At 38.4% G+C, this 5,923-nt stretch overlaps 1 long non-coding RNA gene across 3 annotated transcripts; it reads right to left on the reverse strand.

The window, feature by feature from the left end:
* Positions 1–1,385: 1,385 nt before the first annotated feature.
* LOC113334294 lies at positions 1,386–3,685 on the reverse strand. Of its 3 annotated transcripts, none has more exons than XR_003352704.1 (3): positions 3,482–3,685; positions 1,728–3,392; positions 1,386–1,621 (listed from the first exon to the last, which is right to left on the reverse strand). It is a non-coding gene; the product is annotated as an uncharacterized LOC113334294 (long non-coding RNA). The 3 variants fall into 3 exon arrangements; XR_003352705.1 differs by having other exon boundaries at positions 1,728–2,509; positions 2,707–3,685; XR_003352703.1 differs by having other exon boundaries at positions 1,728–3,685.
* Positions 3,686–5,923: the final 2,238 nt, after the last annotated feature.

Raw genomic sequence — 5,923 nt, forward strand, 5'->3', positions numbered from 1 at the left:
AGTAATGATCGATGGAGAAGATATTGGTGGTTTTGATCGGTTCTGAGTACGGTGGTCTGTTGGTGTTTGCATCTGTAATGGATAATGGGTTTATGGAAGTGCTGGGAGTGAGAACTTGAGCCGTGGTTTGCTGTTGCTGTTGGTTGAAGCAGTGAGTATGTTGCTGCTCGAGTTTGAGTTCACAGGAAGATGAAGTTGCGGACTGGGTTCGGCAGAGAAGAAAAGGAGTTGCTGCCGTTATCGATGATGGTGATAATGATGTTGTTGATGAAGAGAAGTCGCTGTAATGGAGTTCGATGGCAGAAATGGTGTTATGGGACAGTGATGGCATTTACAGCTGCCATTGATGATCGATTGCTGTTAACCAAAGATGCAGTGATCGTGGTAGAGTGTTGATCAAAAGAACAAAGAGAAGATGGAGCTTGCTGCCATCGTGAACAGAGAAGAAGAACTCGAGCATTGGCAGTGATGAAAATGGGTCGATGGAAGAATGATTAATGATGCTGACTGAATATGGCGATGGTGAGTTAAACAGGGGCATGTAGAAGATATCCGGGAGCATTGTTTGCTTCCATTAATGGTGATGGAAAGCCAGGGAAGAGTTTATAGTGGATATATCATTCAAACTCAGTTGAGTTTACAGAGAGATAAAGGACACGAGCTTTGCTGTGAGCTGATGGCAGCAATGGGATTGGAGCTGTAGGTGAGAATGGAGCAGAACATGCAGCTCGTGATGATGGAGAATGGTGTTGTTGCTGATGGCAGTCACGATGGAAGGTGGATGAAGTCTGCTGGAGTTCGGGAATGGTTGGCTGGTATTAAATGGGTTGTTGCTCAGTAACAGAGAAGAAGAATGGAGCTGATACTGTTGATCGGGATGGAGTTATGAGGCTAATAGTTGATGGAGTTGAGAAGAACTCGGAAAAGCAGAGATGATAAGTGTTGTAGTAGTTTCACCGTTGGAGTTAGAGAAGGAAAGAAATAGAGAAAAGTTATAGGGAAACTTACGGCTATAAAGTCTTAGACGTGATAAGTAGAAAACATCCAGGAGAACTTACGTATGGGAAGTCCTGGACGTAATTGAAGAGAAGTTTGTGATGAGTTTCACAGGAGAACTTGCGGCCGGAATTACCTATCCGTGAATAAAACAAGCTGTCAGTTCCTTGGAACTGACAAGCCAATGCTAGATGAAATAAGGAAATGGGCTGGGCTTCTTAGCCTTATGTGCGGGCCGTCATCTGATTACAGAATTCTTTCTCACGACCACACTTTGGCCGTGACCTGCTTTTGGTATATATTGTGCACAAAAAGCATGAAAAGATCTGAAATAGTGAAGAATAGATAGCAAAAGTGCTAAAAATGATAATAATAAAAGTAGCAAATAGAATTTTAAAATAACCAAATCTAATATCCAAGATATAATTTTAAAAAATGAGGGTCAGATTTACATAATGGATGACTTATACAGTGGCTTGAAAGATTCGTTGTTGAAGGGGGATTCATCCATAAGAAAAGGAAAGAGAATTGTATTGTCATCCTCTTATACTGGAGGTCCAAAATATACGATGCAACAACAACAACACTACCAAGATGCTGTAATATCCGTCTCATTTCCAGCAACCTGCATCATTCATAACAGTCGTCGAAGTAAGGACAACATTTAATGCTAAAGGGGAGTTGATTATCATCCCATCATACTAACTTAACTAAGACCGGATTTAACGAACCTTAGTAGAACAGACCTTTCCATATCTCCAGACGCGTCTTCCAACCCAATAATGTCGAAGAGATTAAGTGGTTGTCTGTCTCCACCGATTCTTGGGTTCCCACTATCTTACCCGTAATCCATTTTTATCCCAGCGATTAATCCCCTAACAGGAACGCCAGCATCTTGAAGAGCCATACAACCAATTTTCATGCAAGCATCACATAACAGATTTTCTTTTTACTGGGTGCTTCCATAGACCCAACCTCTTTAGTGCATGACGGTGGAAATGAATGTTGAATACTCATTCAAATTAAGCAGAAAAAATTTAACTACTAAGGTTCCAAGAAGCCCAAGATTTGTTACAATAAATAACCTTCTGAAAAAGCATGAAAGCAACAAAAGCATACATTTGTGTAAAAGTGGCATGTAACAAAAGCATTATATTAGTCCAGTACACCATGGGAATCTCATTGACCAAGATTGTACAGTAAATAAATAAAATAAAACTCGGTATTTGACATATAAGTTTACTTCACCGTACTGTACGCTTCCGCGAATGTGTACAACAAAATTTGATAAACCAAAAGAAAACTCCATTTCCACAGATGATTACCTTCTTTATCATCTCTATCAGTTGATGCCTTTCTCTTTAGCAATTCTACTTTTGTTTTGTATATATTTGATTACTAAAGGATCTAGAACAAATGAAGAAGTATGAAACAAATTAAAGCCAACATTTGCAAACCTGGAAGTTTCATACTCTGTCTTTGGATTGAAGCTTGTTGCAATGGTGCATTAAAACTACAAAAGAACAGACAATGAGTTGTTAGATATGTATTTCATTAAATCCACCAAAACATATGTGCATATTTACATGAATTTTGTTAAGTACGGAATTCATGTTGTCATCTTCCCCCAAAACTTCTGCCCGAAATTCAAAATTAAAAACATGAAATGCACTGTTCTGATTATGTCAGTAGTTCTGTTTTACCACGTACCGTCTAGTTTGATTTCAAATGACGTGTAGAAAGACCAACTTGCCTGTCAAAATTTCGAAGAAACTGGTCTTAACTGGTGTGACACATTTAATCTATTAAGAAACAATAACTCGGCCGCTAGTTTAAGTAGCACACATTTAAGTTGGATTCTTCTTCATACTACAGAATCATCTATTCTTGCCAAGACATCAAACCAACTTAGAAAATTTGACACATAACATAAATAGTAGTCACAAAAGTAAAGATAATTTAGACTTTTTTTTTCGTTTTTTGTATTCTGATCAACTTAGCAAATTTGATACATAACATAAATAGTAGTCACAAAAGTAAAGATAATTTAGACTTTTTTTTGGTTTTTTGTATTCTGAATTTTTTTTTCTTAAAAAACTGATAATTACAATTTGTTTTATATGTCTATTATGTACGATGATGAATCAACCATTGAACTCTAATCTAGAGTTCAGATTGTCTTTATTGATCTATTGGTTCGAGATTATCATAGGCTGCTGAATGACAAATAGCTAAACACCGAACACAACATAGATAAACACTCGCCTTTTTATGGGTTTTATCTGAGCCTAAATTTTGATGTTTTTCTTCACCAGAACCCAACAAAGATAAATCCTCAACCGAAAAAAATCAAATACTAACAAAATCAATACAGAACATGAGAGATAACCCCTAACCTGCAAAAACCAAAGATCAACAAAATCAATAATTCCAAGATAGAACATGAAAACAAAGAAAGAACCGCGATAAATATCTATACAGGAACCTTTATATTGCATCTTTGATTCTATCTTCATGCATCCATATATTATCATCTGCAATGTCAACAAAAGAAGAAAAAGCAATTAATATGAATCAGAACGGAGAATGAAAATCAAAGAAAAGGATGCGGCAAACAGAGAAAAGAGAATTATGTTTTGATAATTGCTGCTTCAAGGATCGAAAAAAATAAGGTCAGAATGAAAGAGAACTGGGAGAGAGACCGTGAATTTTAGGGTTTTACAAATTAACTGGGGTTTTAATATTGGTGAGAAGGTATGAAATAAACTCGGTGGTGTTACTGGACGTAGTTTTGGTGGTGTGAAATAACAGGACGATCCTATTGGTTGAAATATATCCTGGTGGGGCCAGAAACTTTCAGAAGAGAGCTTTGTTCAGCTTTTAACCATAACAGAGGAAAATCACCTGAAATCATATTATTAATTGCCGAGTTTTGGCGACTACTTTGCACAGAGATCGAGCACGGGAACTTCCACAATTTGGAGACTATATAACAGACTTCTTGATCGAGATAAATAGATATATCTCTACACATCTCATATTATACTTTGTTCTTCATTAATATTTTAGGATTTACCCCTTTAGGGGGAAACCGGGTCATTGTGTAATCATGAGAAGCTAAACTTTTGTTGATTGATGATGAATTTAATGTTCTAGCGTGAAGTTTTATTAGTTATATAAATCTATTCGGAGTTTTAATCACATAATCGTTTGTTTTCACTATTTCTAGGGTTTATGATTGATTAATTAGATTGTCTGGAGTGAACGCTGGATTAATCTATTGATCATTCTATTGCTAGTAAAGGGTTAGGATATTCGTGTAATTGTTGAATAATCCTTCCACAAGTAGAGAACGTGAGACCGCGCAGAGGGATTTTGTGGAGCAATCGTGTGTGAAGACAACACTAGTAAGTAGACCTTGGGCTAAGAGTCTAACTGCTAGGATCAACCTAAGTTCACATAATCAAAGCTTTCGTTGGGTTACACCTTGAGTGCGCTACTACTTGGTGGTTCAGTTGGATAGAACTTGATATGCGAACGCTTCAGTATCCGGTTACAAGAGGAACTTTGGGGATAACACTGCTCTAGCTGCTTTCCTACGGTTGGTGATGAATGGTTCTAACGAAGATAGATAAGTATACTATTGAGTCAACATTTGGTAACAGCGAAGGACTCCTTGATCATCCCTTTCATCTTATTTTCGTTTTATTATTTTTTTTATTTAATTCAAAAACCAACCCCCTTTTACTTTGTTTTGCTATCTAAATAACATATCAATTACACAACTCTTTATGGGAACGATCTTTACTACCGCTATATTACCAGTTAATTAGTGGGAAATATCTTAATTAATTTGTTGTGGTTACGACACGCATCAAATTTAGACGCCGTTGCCGGGGAATCTGTGTAAACATAAACCCTAGAAATAGTGTTTTCTAGATTTCTTTACGCGCCGCTGCTGGGAATCTGTGTAAACATTTCCATGTGGCAGATTGTTAAAGACACCCGTTCACTTGCTAAGGGCAACTACGCACTGGTTATGAGGAATCCTCCAGTTTTACTAAGGGGACGTCATCTCTTCATCTCAGAGTTACAGCTCTGATGATTGCCGACGATGGAAGTGAGAAACGCTCGAGTCTCAACGGAGTCAGGGAAGTGACGATTTAGATGGAGTAACGAGCTATACAGGGAGGTGGCAGAAGAGTTGGGAAGAAGCAGACAAGGACTCGATGCATTGTTGTGTCAGTAAGTAGTGATGGTGGCAGGAATGGAGTTTTTCCAATGATTAATAGAAAGATGAAAAGCGGAGATGAGAAGACAAAGGTAACGATGGGAGCAGTAGAGATCGATGGACATGGAGGAATTGGTGACGACGATGATCCGTGATGGATTTCTCATGGAAGTGATGGGTTTGGTTGTTGTCAATGCCGAGAGGAGAAGATGGGTTATGACTGAGTCTCGAATGTTACTGTCATCAATGGCAAATGGAGAAGGGATCGAGAGTTCGAGTTACAAAACAGAGAAAGATGGTCGAGCTTGGCAGAGGCATGAAGATGGACCGAGTTGAGTCTGGGTTCTGCCATTGATGGCACTTGCAGTGATGATGCTGGTGACTGCAGAGAAGGTGCTGACCGAGTTTATCCGGCGAATGAGGCTTGCTGCCGTCGATGAAGATGAGTCGGAGGTTGATGGTCGCGAATATTAAGAGGAGACTCGAGTCTGTGATGGCAGTTGAAATGGTAGAAGATGGATTTTCAACAGCGAGCAAGTTGTTGTTGCCATTATCGAAATTTGATGATGAAGCTGTGGGGTTTGAATGTTTGCTGCTGGAGTTCAATGGGGATGTAAATGATGTCTTGTGATAGGTCTCAAATATGAGAAGAAGATAGAGCTCGAGTTTGCAGTTGAGTCTCGAGTATCGACCATG

The sequence above is a fragment of the Papaver somniferum genome, chromosome 1 (genome assembly GCF_003573695.1).
Source record: "Papaver somniferum cultivar HN1 chromosome 1, ASM357369v1, whole genome shotgun sequence".
In the NCBI taxonomy this organism is placed as follows: Eukaryota; Viridiplantae; Streptophyta; class Magnoliopsida; order Ranunculales; family Papaveraceae; genus Papaver; species Papaver somniferum.